The sequence below is a fragment of the Daktulosphaira vitifoliae genome, unplaced genomic scaffold (assembly GCF_025091365.1).
Source record: "Daktulosphaira vitifoliae isolate Bord-2020 unplaced genomic scaffold, ASM2509136v1 Scaffold_1, whole genome shotgun sequence".
NCBI classification, from domain to species: Eukaryota; Metazoa; Arthropoda; class Insecta; order Hemiptera; family Phylloxeridae; genus Daktulosphaira; species Daktulosphaira vitifoliae.
In genome coordinates this window covers 26,004,399-26,018,467 of record NW_026099572.1, presented here as the reverse complement: position 1 = coordinate 26,018,467, position 14,069 = coordinate 26,004,399, and the positions used below count along the sequence as shown (strand labels likewise).

The 14,069-nt window shown below is 34.5% G+C and overlaps 1 long non-coding RNA gene across 1 annotated transcript in view; it reads left to right on the top strand.

Moving 5' to 3' along the window:
- The first annotated feature begins 7,660 nt into the window (after positions 1-7,660).
- Positions 7,661-14,069, top strand: part of LOC126895767 (uncharacterized) — a 12,597-nt gene continuing 6,188 nt past the window's right edge. The window contains exon 1 of the long non-coding RNA XR_007701717.1: positions 7,661-8,058. This is a non-coding gene — a long non-coding RNA (uncharacterized LOC126895767). The remainder of the gene's footprint in view (positions 8,059-14,069) is intronic.

Below are 14,069 nucleotides of genomic sequence, written 5' to 3'. Positions count from 1 at the left end.
CATATGTAATAAATAATAGAACACTATACATAAATACTGGTGTTTAAGAGTGTAGTTGAGACTGTCAGATAAATTGAAATTACCTCATTCTCAATAGTGTGTTGAAAATACTCGAGGGAGATACAATATTATTATCAAGGTTTCTTATTTAAATTACGGAAGAGTTCACTTGACGTTTCTATAAGACCCGTGCAAATAAGTCGAGATACAACTGAATCAAAAAACGCGACGTACGTAAAACTCGACTTGGTGTGATGAAAACTGTTATAAGATACCAATTCATCGACAATAATCTGAGAACAATTTATTAATCAAACATGGCTTCATTATTTTTGTGATTAAAATTGTAATAATTTAAATAATTTAATAAAAACATAAGCATATTTATTTAAACCTAAATTATTTTACTACTTTTAATAAAACTATTGTTTGGATGAACAAATGAGACTGTAATATCGATTGCATTATTTATATTGTTACATTATTAGTAAATTGATAATATTTGTTTGATTAATCACGATTTTAATTGAATTTACTAACGATTTTGGTTCGGTATAGAAAGTTACTAGTTGGAATAACAGAATATTTTATCGACAATAAAAAATAATAACACGATATGTTTGTTTTATCAACAGCAGCAGTGGCCTGTAACTGAAACTAATATTACATTTTATAATTGTTTAAAATCAATATAATAATTATAAACTAGTTGCAGGTAAAATATACGGTCTTTATTTTAAAATAAAACAAGATAATTTGCATAAAACGTATTTAAAAATGTAATAATAATTAACATATTTGGTCTTGATAAATTTTATGATAGTGGTATCACAAACGTCAACAAAAGCTATCTAAAAGTTAACAATGTTTCAACATAAGCGTTTATTAAAATAAATATTATTTACAGATGTTCTGAATTCAGAACGATTCATTAATATAGTAATAATAATCATAATGCATTATTATATACCAATTTATAACATTATTGGGACAAATAAACTTATAAATAAAAGTACCGATCATTAAGATGTAAAAAAAACTATTATCTACTAAATAAAATACTTCATACTGAACCCAATAAAAGTTTACTTTCGTGCATTTATAGAGAATAAAGGAAAAAGTATAAGCCTAAAATATATTTAAACGTTTTATTTGAATAATATGCCCGTATTTCAACACTAAACTAATGAAAAAGGTTTTCAATTTTAAGAAATGAACAATCTAATTATGTAACCGTTGTAAGTTCACTGCTAGTATTTGTATAACACTGATAATTGGCGCGTGTCTTTGATTGTAATTAATTAAAATATAATAAAATTTTATTCCGTTGGGCGAAAATTATTTTATCATGACGCAATAAAGTAAAAATAAAAAACAGTAGAAAAAATTTCCTAGTTATGTTTTTGAATATAATTGTTAAACACTTAAAAACCATTAGTAACTAAATCAATGTTTTTTTTTCAAATGTAGTTCAAACTTAATTATTTTATTTATCGACTTTGCACTTCAAATGTTGTCAAAGAAATCAGACAAGTATTACTTTTTTAATAAATTCATCATACATTTACCGTGCAACGAAAAATAGCACACTATTAAAATATCCGCTTTTAAGAGTCTCGTTTTCTTCAACAATCGATTAGGTACAATATTAACTCGATCAATTTGAGAAGTTGCCACGCCTAAAAAATTACAATGTAAAATTCACATTTACTTAAGACCCGTCAATAGAAAAGCGATAACAATCACACCTATTTTCGTTTGTACTTTTACATGCGGTGTGTGTATGTAAATTTCTAAAGCCTATGCGTTTTCGCTTTCTTCCGACCTAGACCTTCTCTTATTAGACATACACATGACAGAGGGGCTCGTATTTTTATTTTATTTTTTTTTATTGAAACCGTGAGAACGACTTGGAAACAGCTGTTTTCCTCCGTTCGCTTCTTAACGCACAATCATTTCGGTGGTACGACAAATTTCAATACCAATGGACGGGCGCAGTTCGTTATATTATTATTTTACGGGGGATGACCGACGATTATGGATGACGACGTCTTGAGGGTGAAGGTTTGTGCATTTTCTTAAGCGGTTTTTATCTCGGTGCCGGCAATAAAAAATAATAATACCCATACACTACAACAACAACAACAACAATATAATGCATCGACGAGTATTACTCAGAGAGCTGTGCTAGACCTATTGTCGTCGTCTCTCGTACACATTCACACACCTGCTGATGTGTGTAATAATATGTGTTGATATATATATATATATATGAGTCATCACCGCACCTCCTATCCTCCCGGCACTTTGTTGTGTGCGGTTCGACCTTATCTACCGACTAATAATTATCGCGAAACGCTCCGCTAGTGCATTAAAGAACTATATCGCAGTGCTAGACACTGCACCGCTCCGTGCTGCAAACTGTAATTGCGGTACACCTATACGTGGACTGGGTACGGGCGAAACCGAGTAAAACTTTTTGCGACTCGACGGCGTTTCGAGTTTTGACAGAGTCGCAAAAGAAGCGACCCCGACAAACTATCTTTTGTCACAGTGCCTGATAAACCGGCACAAAAAAAAACAGATAATATCGTCGGCGTAAAAAATTATACAATTTTAAATGTATAACATGTTATTTGTTCTTATGGTATTTGTGTGTTTATTATAAAATGTTAATAAATCATTTTTTTTTTTTTTTTACCCGGTTGCCTCGGAACTTTTTTTTTGTTATATCACGCGCTATTACAATGTGCTACAACGAAATAATATTATTTTAGTTTTAAATTACAATTTCTTCGACTTGCATCACGTAGAAAACGTAAGCAATACGTACATTTTATTATTCTCCACCTGCTGGAGGAAGCGTTCCGTTTTGTAATAGCATTTTTATTGCTACTGTTGTCGCTTTTTTTTTTTTTTGCTATTTCATTGCGATTTAGAACCGCGTTAATACGCCGTTTGTTTTCATTTACAAAATAAATGACAAGAAAAACTGTTTGGTGTTTAATTAGCGTTATCTTTCCTCGCCACTGCTAATCGCACGAGCGCAAATTTATCGCAAAACCAAGAACTAGTTCACCTAGTTTGTTGGGTTTTTTTTTTTTTTCGCCATTTCAAATCAGTAAACAAACACACAACGAGTGCTGATGTATACTTTTATTATGTTTTTTATTGTTGGCTAAGAAAATCCGTGGAACTTAATCTCTTAATCGTTACACGAGTAATATAGATAGCGGAGCAATAGCAATTGAATTATAACCGTAGAGTAGTGTTGGTGGTGGTCGCTCGTCGACACAGGCCGTAATTTTGGGAGGTTTTCAATTACGAAATTGAAATTCGTCGTACGATAACACACTGTACGACTCGGTTTTATCAGCGGCTGTGTGTGTTGCTCGGTTGCCTGCGGTAAAGAACGCGCCAACAATATATTATAACAATGCGAAAAAATAATTCAGCCAAACCGGTTTCAAAGCTAATGTTCAGCTTTGGTATCGCAACGCGTCTTTACCCAACTAATATTGTAATAACATTGTCAATTACCGTACCAGTCTTCCCTGCGGCGTACGCTGAATACCGAAAAGTGCTTTTTCGGCAACGTCACGTACAGCAAATGCGGTCGGTGCGAGGAAAACACTGGAAACGTTCTTTTAACACGTCCGTGTACGCTTTTTGTTACAACGAGTCTGTCCTGTGAAACGACAAATAAGGACTTGCCACGTTTGTGCACAAAGAAAACCCTACGCCGCCGCCGCCACCGAGCAAATAACATTAGCAAGTGTGCGCTGTAACTGGTAAAATCAATTGCCGGCGAACAAGAGTATTTATTTACGATGACGTTTATTAGTGTCGTTACTGATATTATTTGGTTAATAACTTCGTGTAAGTTATAATTATTGACCGAGCAATGTGTTTTTCCAGCATATCCGCCACTATAATTAGAAACGACAGTCGACAAGATAGTGTAGTAGTACACGGCGGTAATAATTTGCCATGTACACTTTCGTACGAACGATTTTTGATTGCCTTTAAATCGAACCGCTAGTTCAGATCGCATCGCGGTGAAATTAACATTTCGGCAATTACCGTAGTAAAAAATTGCAGCCCCCTTTCCTGCGTTGCTCATCGGTCGCACGTGGAACAGCAATTGGACGACCAAAGCGTCGGCCCCATTTTCGGGGTGCTCGGCCGAGAAAATCGCTGCAGTTTCTGTTGGTTTTTTTACTGTGCGCGTCGACACCTCGTTGCAGAACCGCATCGTAAAATGAAAGTTTGAATTTGTACTCGTTTGACGTGTGGGCCAGTTATCATAAAACCTAAACGTGTTATTGAGTTTTTCATTTGCGTTGGCGCCACAAACCGGTTGCCAGTAAACATCATTCATCGCCATTTCTACTTATGTCTGCCTCGAGAATATCGTACGAGCAGTTGAGTTTACCTTTGCATGACATTATAATATTGTTTTTATTGGGCGAATCGAATTATTACGACGTAGTACGTTTTACAAAAGGTTACATCTAAACGACTTGAACAAAAATCGGTTTTGTTAATCGCAGCCTATAAAACTTATACAAATACAATTGTTGGCTACATAATTATGTATTATTATTGACTACATAAAATGTAATGCGACAGCAATGGCCTCGATAGACGATCGATTCACAGGTGACACATTGCAATGCTACACTGATATGATATTGCATGAGTAATAAACATAATGAGTATAACTTGCAGCGGCTTGCAATAGCTGCATATAAATTTCCACGTGAAGGTAATTATTGTAATTCAATTGTTAACTGCAGACCTGTTTGAAATTCACTTCTATCTCTTTGTTTTGAATTTTCAACAGTATTCCTATCCGTTTTGAGAAAAAAAAATTTATATTTCATAGGTATTCGTCAATCTGTCAAGGTCAAAGTTTGATATAACAAAGTAGTTGGTTAGGGCCTTTCTTTTCTGTTCTATACGAAAAACAAACTGAAGCGACTGACAGTCTAATCCTCTTCGCACCCTCATTCATAGAATGAATTATTTGACAGACTTTGCGAGATATTTTTAATACCGTTTTTTAATTTACTTGGACCAAAGACTATTATATTTGTACTAAAATTCGTGTCAACAAACTGAAAGGACCCGTAGATAAAGGTGTTAATGCATTTTTACCCCGTAAATAGATCCATAATGACATTATAAAAATTATGTAGCGAGAAAAAAATGTATTATGTTTTTTTTTACACAGTCAGTAAAGGAGTTACTATTCAGGAACGCCTTTTTTTAAAAAAATATATAATTACGTAATATATATATATATATATATATATATCCAACACTTTTTTCAATGGTTGAAGTTGTTAATGACCCTAATGAATAAATTTTAAACCGTAAAATAAAAAATTCCATTAAAACTCGGTGGTGTACATTAGAGTTTTACGACCGTTTTGTTAAGGTTTTAGACATAATACATCAGCCCAAAACGTTGGTGAGAATTTTATCCAAGTAAAAAATATATACTTATTTTAAATATTTATTAAGTTGATTGAGTTTTTAGTAACTTTTAATATAATTTTTTATTATTTTTTTAAATGTCGACCTTGCTTAATTTTTAAAATTATTATTGAACCCAACTAGCACATCGAAATCATTACAATGTTATTTTACGAAAACAACAAGTTAAATAACAGTTAATTTATATTTAGATTGTGTCGGACAGCGCTTATTAATTGATTAGTGTTCTTGAAAAATTCAAAACTAAGCATTTTTCCTTATCGAGTCACGACCTTTAATAGTAATTATGCAAAAGAAAATAGTATTTATTTATTTTTTTATTAACAAGATTATTTAAGTAAATAATTATCGGAGATTTATTTAAAAATCACTGAACGCAACGTGAATTTGATTTATTAAATATTAATTTGTTTACTCGATGACATCAATAGAAATGAACGTGTTCGCAAGAATACGTCGACAGCAGAGACAAATAATATCAAACATGTCATTGTCTCGGAAAAATACCCGACCGGCAATGGGCTTATTTAAGGTGTTTGACGTGAATTTTTACCAATTCATTGCATTGTAATTGATCCGAAATTCATTCGGGAAAATACGCAAACCATTTGAATACATTACCATTTATTAATATCGGTAGTAAACACAAATGACAATAAATTCTCCTGGTTCCGCGTAAAAAACACCTCTAGTCGTTTGACTTTTTGGGATTTCGAAACCTAGCGCACGTGTTTTATGTGAACGTCGAGTGCTTGTTGAACACAAGTAATGATGCAATACTATCATCACTATCGTTCACACCATACCGAGTTCTTATTGTTCAGTGAATTCAGTACATTGAAATGTTCGTTTTGTTTAACGGTGTAATTACTGCATTGATTATTGATGACCTGCACGTGGTCGCAACACAAGCCGTAGATTTTTTTTCAGTAGCTCAATAACGGAAGATGTTATTGCGCGTTAAAATTTTTTTTTTTTATTGTTGTTTATTAGTACTGAGGAGGAAAAAATTGTTCGATTCTATTTTCGTGTGCGTTTATCTTTATAATGAGATTTGGCAACGGCCCAACAAATATAAAATAAAGTATCGTATGAGATGAACCGGTCCGAGGTGCGCCCAGATGACCGTCATAACCGCGATGTTGCCTGGCGCACAACCACCACCTCCACCATCGTTTCGAAAGTAATCACATAAACTGGTTTACCGTCGTCAAGAGACAACACTCCGTCGAAGAGAATAAAAAAAAATATATCAATACTTACTCGCCTTATTAATCATACGCGTTTGTAAAAAAACAAAACAAATTGTGTTTTATTCGATTTGCTCCGTTTGGAATTTTTTACCAGCAGAAAAAATAATTAAATTTACCATTGAGTACACACTATTGTATAAGGTCGAGACGAACGTTTCAATTTTATACGCTTCGCACGTCTATTCTTATTTTATCATTTTCGTTGTTCCATTATGCAGTTAAACAAATAAATGTTTACTGTACAGAACAGTTGAGCAGACTCATCAGTCCCTCCACACAACCGTTTTCCTAACAAATTTTTGTGTTGACCACAGGGGTATCTCGTTCCTGTTTTTTACACGTCACGTGTGAATTTTAATTGATATAGGCCGTTTTTCGTGCAAGCAAATATCGCGTGTTCATCACACGGGACCATTATACTTATGACAGTTGTGTAATGATAGAAGCGAGTTACCTAATTTTATCGCTTTGCTATACTCCAAGGAATAATCGTGATCACACCATGCTGTATTTTTTTCATCCATTATCATTGTTAAAAAATATCGATTATCACAACACCAAACCATTATGATCGGTCATAATAAATAAACCGACTTGGATGGACAGAGCGGAGCGACGACGGCGGCAAAGAGGTAGTGGGCATGGCTCAGTGGGTTAACGCGGCCTTGGAGCAATTTGCTAATGAAAATAATTCATACTTCGCTCGAATGTTTTTTTTTTTGTCTAAGCTGTTGCTGCTCACAATAAAAACTTACTGCAATAACAGTTTTTTATGCACGAGCGCGAAGAACAATGTAGAAAAAACCGCAGAACAGATAAATGAATATACTGAACAATTAGGTGTTATTAAATGGGAAATGAGATAATAGTACGGTACGTACAAGACGTGTATAAATAGACTAGATTGTACGACGACGACAAAACTACAAATGACCAAATGATCAGTTGGTGGTGTTGTATTCGCATAGGTAAACACACAATCGTTTTACTTCGACGAGGGACGCGACTGTTTTTCTCCTAATGGCGGCGGTTGATATGAAAACAACGTTATTATTTCACTCGAGGAAAACCGCACGCCAAAACACTATACGTACGTGCGAGTGTTCACGAAGCCTCATTAACGTTATATAGAGTAGTGTTTGAAATGATAACATCTCGAAAAATAAATGTAGTCATTAAACGTATTTCCTACAATACTAATGATCCGTCCGATAATCGGAGCGTATTAATTTACCACCAACAAAAAAACAAGATGAAATCAAAATACTGAAAACAAATTTTGATTTGCAAATAGCTTAGTCAGGTAAGTACGCTTGTTGCCTTCAGATCAAACGATGGTCTCGCTATGCGTTTTTTTCACTCGGTGTATTTTTTTTATCTGTTTCTGTATGACAATTGCCACGGTGTAAGATCTTACACTAAAATAAAATACTATGCCTCAGCGTAATTTCCATATGAAAACGTTTTTGTGTATAAGTGATACTCTGCGTGGGCTTTTATCTGTTGCGTCGTTAAAATTTTTCGTGCAAACACACAGTAAATTCTCTACGCCGAATATACTTTATTGTATGCATATAAACCTCATAATTTCACTGTTTTTTTTTTTTATGCTCGGCGACTGTGTATTGCGCGTATCCTAAAGGTAAAAACCGGACGAGCCTATACACCCAGTCCCAGGGGTATGTCAAATTTATACGAGAATGGCGTCGACGGGTCAAACAACATAAATAAACCTAACCGAAAAACGGGCGGGTATACAATTTGGAATGATGATCGGTTCTTTGGCAACCCCTAATGTAGGCAATTCTCGAGGTAATAAAAATCCTTCGATTGGATTTTGTTGATACAAGCCGCAAAAAATATTCGGCGTCGAGATTCATGATGCAAATTTGCATGTTAAAGCAAAATGTAATAAAAAAAAAAACCGAATACGCGTCCGTATGGTTAACGAAAACACTTTTAACGATAATGAGCTTAGTAACACGTCGATAAGGCTCATTACATTACGTCTATGTAATTGAACCTCGTACACAGAATAAAAATTCACTTACTACTCGAACGTTTTACAACCCGAAAATAAAAATAGCAATTCTCTAAAGAACATTACGATCGTTGTGATTAAGTCACATGCGATTACGACAAGTCGACATGTTGTGTCCCGTAATTGAGTTGATAACGTTAGGTGGTTACTGATACCAGTCGATATAATAATTTGAACACATTCAATTCTTGTCATAACGCTCATTTCGCAGAATAATTTATAGTCACATTATGCCAGTAGGTGTAATAATGTTGTGGCAGTGTTTTTTATTCATTAATAATAATAATGAATAATGACACACTTTATTATGTACAAATGTTCGCACATAATCATCTTTATGTTATTATTGGACTGACCTATAGCGTAATTGTTTTAAATAAATATATTAATTCAGTATGTTATAACAACTGCGTTAGGAATCGTATTATCTCGATGTAATTTAATGATTTTTACTTGAAGATCTATATTCTGTTCGTATAATGTAATGATTTTTCTCAGCTATGCGATTAAAATTCTAGCCAACGAGGGGCTCTTTACCCACACTACCTCTGATTTCAATTATATTAAATATTAATTGTTTTCTAGAATTTTTATGATTTTTCAATCGAATAATTTAGCTATCCAATAAATATACCTTCTGAAATTCATGTCACGATCGAATTAATTACTAAAGTTTGTACGTTTAGATTGGTTTAAAAAAAAAAAATGATTATAAAATACTAAAATATTTACTGAAAAAATTTCTGACTGCGTCACTGATTTATTCAACTACACTTATAAATAATTACACTGTTTTTCTCTTGTGTTCAAAAGTTGAACGCATTATTATGATAATATCACAGATAAAATGCTAATTAAAATACTATTAAAAAAAATATATATTTTTTTTAACTAATATTTTCGAGAAGTATTTTTTTAACATATTTTTATTAACAATTGTAGTGAATTTCAGATGCTCGACATTTTTCTATCAATTAAAAAAAAATTTACCCAACTGCACTTGAATTAGATCTTGATTCGGACTAGACTCTCGAAAGAGATGAAAGTTTCAAACCTACACACATTTCCTACGGTATTGTTTAGCATATTTTTTAATTGCAACATAGGAATTGATTAGAAGGTAGCTACTTGGAGTTGATTGTATGCACGCAGTATACACAGGTGAATACGAAGATGTGATCATTGTAATATCATTAGAGCGTTCGATTGTCTTATTCTCGATTCACGGTTAACTCTTTTATATTCCAGTAGGTTGTCGGTTGGTTGTTGTTCCATTTCTATCGCGGTCATCAACAACACTCCAGAGAAAACGTTCTTCATTAAAATCCTCTAACAATGCACCGCGTTTCCGAAACCAATGACTTCGCCGAACCAACTTCTACGGTAGCTGACCACAAAGATACCTTGTTCATACGATTCATAACTTATGACATCAATGATAATAACAACAGTAGTGTACGTAAAAGTAGTAAATATACGCATTTTGAACGCTTCTGTAGTATAAAAAAACACCGCACGGGGATTCTACTAATATTCATATTATACGTGTGTTTAATAACATGCATATAGGCCACGGATCATAAAAAAGTACAATATTTTATAACCGGCAGAGTACGATCGGCAACGGTAATAAAATGTTTGTTTATTGTTCGCGTTATAAGAATAACATGATACACAGGCGGTGGCTTATAACTCCCAATGTGTGCGTCTATTTATCGTGTATGTGACCGAGTACCCCATCCCGTTTTTTCAGACTACATTTTAAATGATACACCCGTGGCCCGTTTTATTCGTCTTTGACGATGAGATTACACTAAATTTACACACATATATTACTTTGTATTGCCATGGTAAAAAATAAAGTTTACCACCACACGGCCGTTCGTGTTACACTCTCGTTTCATTGAAACAACACAGAAACTTAGGCCGTCGGCCGTTATTACACAATACCAGTGCGATGATCCGCTCGATGTGACTTTATGTGTAACAAAATACATTAGGCAGATTGCTTTTCGGGTAAAAACTCTGGTCCGAACAGAGTAGAAGACGCGAAATATTTTCCTTAAACTATCACTTCAAGTAACCTACGAGTCGGTGTCCTCGCTGTTTTCATTGTAACTCGAAACGTGATCAGTTCCCGTGGCCGAGATGATTTCATTAATACGAATAATTTAATACTTGACGTCTTCTCAGTTACCAACACGACGAGGAAACGCTCCCAAATGAATAAAAACACAGCGGCGATACTTTTACTCGACTGTTCCGATGCACATAATACGACGGTTTTGCTTTGGCGACAAATAAGATTATTAAAGGTCATCGATAGTATTCAGCATATGCCTCTCGAATTCATTGTGAGATTTTCGGGTACAGCCTTTTCGCTTGCGCCAACACGACACATGCCAACGACTTGACGAGAGCCCACCGCGACAATGTACAAGAATAGACGCTAGTCAACAGCTACGCGGTATATGGTTAAGTTTCATCTACCCTTTTCGTATAATCCCGGCGTATAATATGTCAAGTCATCATTAACAAATCGTTGTCGTATGCGACGTACCAATACCGCCATTTGTCTACTAACATACATGTCCTTGTTGTTCTACAATTTATAAAAGTAAAACAAACGAGCATTTTAATACTATGTTGTCCAACATTATGGTTAACATCGTCGCTAGCAATCGTACTTATTATCCGACTAAATACGGCCGACGATAATTATTTTAAGAATATTTTTGTAGACAAAGCAATGTGAAATAGAAGCCACGTCCATCTTAAGCTAAATACGAGCAAACAATGAAACCCTAAACACACACACGCACACATATACATATACATACATTTATATATATATATAAGACAATATACGACGATTTCGGGGCATAATAAACCAGAACTGACAATGAATCGTATGAAAAAAAGGCATATACGTCTCTTAACACTGGAAGGGACAAAGGGCGACGTTGTAAAGATAATCTCGAAACAATGCGGCTTTCCACATTGGCGCCATTGCTATTATATTGTTTGGTTTTAGTCTCCAAAAAAAAATTCTACTTAGATTTTCAAGTATGGCATCATAAAAACATCGGTATAACTCATATAAACGGCAAGTGGAAATAAAACGCGCGAGCCGAATCGAAGGCCTTTTTTAAATTTTCATTACGCCATTCGTGTGTGGTGATCTTTCAAATCGTGCAGACATTATTATTCTTAGAGGCAATTTAGAACGAGTGGTACAGAACGCTCGTATTGGAAACGGTGTAGGAAATATCATTCAAGTACGACGAGTTTTTTAATTTGTTTATACTGCCGCAGCCAAAACTGTCGCGTTTTTGTTTTTGAAAAACAAAACTCTTTTATTTATTTTGTGCTACACGCGTCAGAACTCGGCGTTATAGTTTTGTTGTCAAACACCTGAAGGAAGCGTACACCACTTATTGTTAGTACAAGTAGAATCCCCCAAAACAAAAAACATTATCCGAAAAAAATTTAAATAACAATTATTAGAACATCAATATTATATTGTACACGTGTCGCGGTAATTATGTAAATTTAAATTTACATTGCACCGATGAGCTTCAATAAGGTGTTGTCGCACAACATTTGTTGAGAGTATTAAATCTGCCAAAACAGTGGCGTATTTGGTGATGTGGGGATTATGTCCCCCTTCCCCGAGAGCTAATTTGACACATAATTTTGATAATTTTATGAACAGAACAAAGGAAATTACACTACGTTTTATAGTAAAATCAAATTTTTCAATTTTTAATCTACGTTAATATGTTATAATATAACATACATTATGTTTATTTTGAATAGATACGACTGTTAAAAATTATGTATCCCCTCCCCCAGCGAAAAAATCCTAAATACGTTATTGTGCCAAAATCTTTTACTAAATTCAAAGCGATAGTGCGTCAGCACAATACCGATAAGGCCCATAGCTTGTAGAACTCAGCGATGGCCTAAGCGGTTTTCTCATTATGACTACAATCAATATTAAATTGATAAAACGACAAATTTTTTTTTCGTATTTTCGACGTTATATACCGTACCATCGGAGCATGACGCAGTAGCAATAGGCAAGTCTGACGTTGCCAGTGTTTGGTAGGAAATATAATGAGAAATTCGTGCGCTGGTGATAATGACGAGGACAGTTTTAAGGAAAGAAAAAAAAGAACTAAAAGAATACACGTAGACGTTGGGAGGGTTTTTTTTTGGCACAAATCCATTGACCGTGACTTTTATGGAAGAGGCGGTGCAATTACACGACCTCAACGTTATTACGTTCTGTCAGCAATCGTGCGCCACAAAGAATCGAACTTAAAAGTTGGTACACCATATGTTTATTTATGTTTTAAGTAAGGCAATTCATAGGCAAACTAATTTTGTGTCGCCAGAAGCTAAGAGGACTTTTGTGACGTTTAACAGGGTACGGTCAAAACTGCACGACGAAAGTTTAGCGCACTCACAAAGGCGCTGGAATAATATGGAAAAACTAGCGATCGATTAATTTTCATCAGTGCCGTTTACCGACAACACAATAGGACACACGATCCAATTATGTTGAAATGAAAACCCGCTCGGAACTAATTTGTTTGTATTTAGTGAATAGGTCGTCAAGGAAAAACTCCAGTGAAGGGAAATCGGTTGCGGTTTGCATTGATGGTACGTCCCGTACCATCAGCTGATAGTTGAGGTACATTTAACATAGGCAATATGGCGGACGTGACGACATTTTCAGTCGTAGCGAAGTAAAAACCGATGCGGTTCTCACAATTCAATTCCACAGACGTGCCGTGCTGCCCACCATAACACAAACGATTGTTAACCGCAATTTTCTTGACCGATCCGAAACGAGAAAACGCAAACCGTCAAAGTGTATATGCTGTTAAAACTCATAAAAGCGGTTGCAGTTATTGAATTATCGTCTTCTCAGACTGTAACGATGTGTCATCTCTCGTATTTGAAGAGTATGACACAACAAGTTAATAAAATAACCTAAACATCGGTCGGTCCTCCCGAGAGCAGGTGTACAAAAAAAAAAAAAAGTACAGAAAATATTTTAAACAAACAAATTCCAAAGTAATTTCAATATAAAATATATTATGTGTATTGGCTCGAGATAAAAATAAAAATGATTTAAAACAGAGGTCGGTAAATGTTTCAAAAATCAAGTGTATTTGTTTTTATGTTAAAAAGAAACAAAAAATACCCATGTTATTGAAAAACACGTATATTTCTATGCGGATGTTCGCAAGGTCTAAAATTAA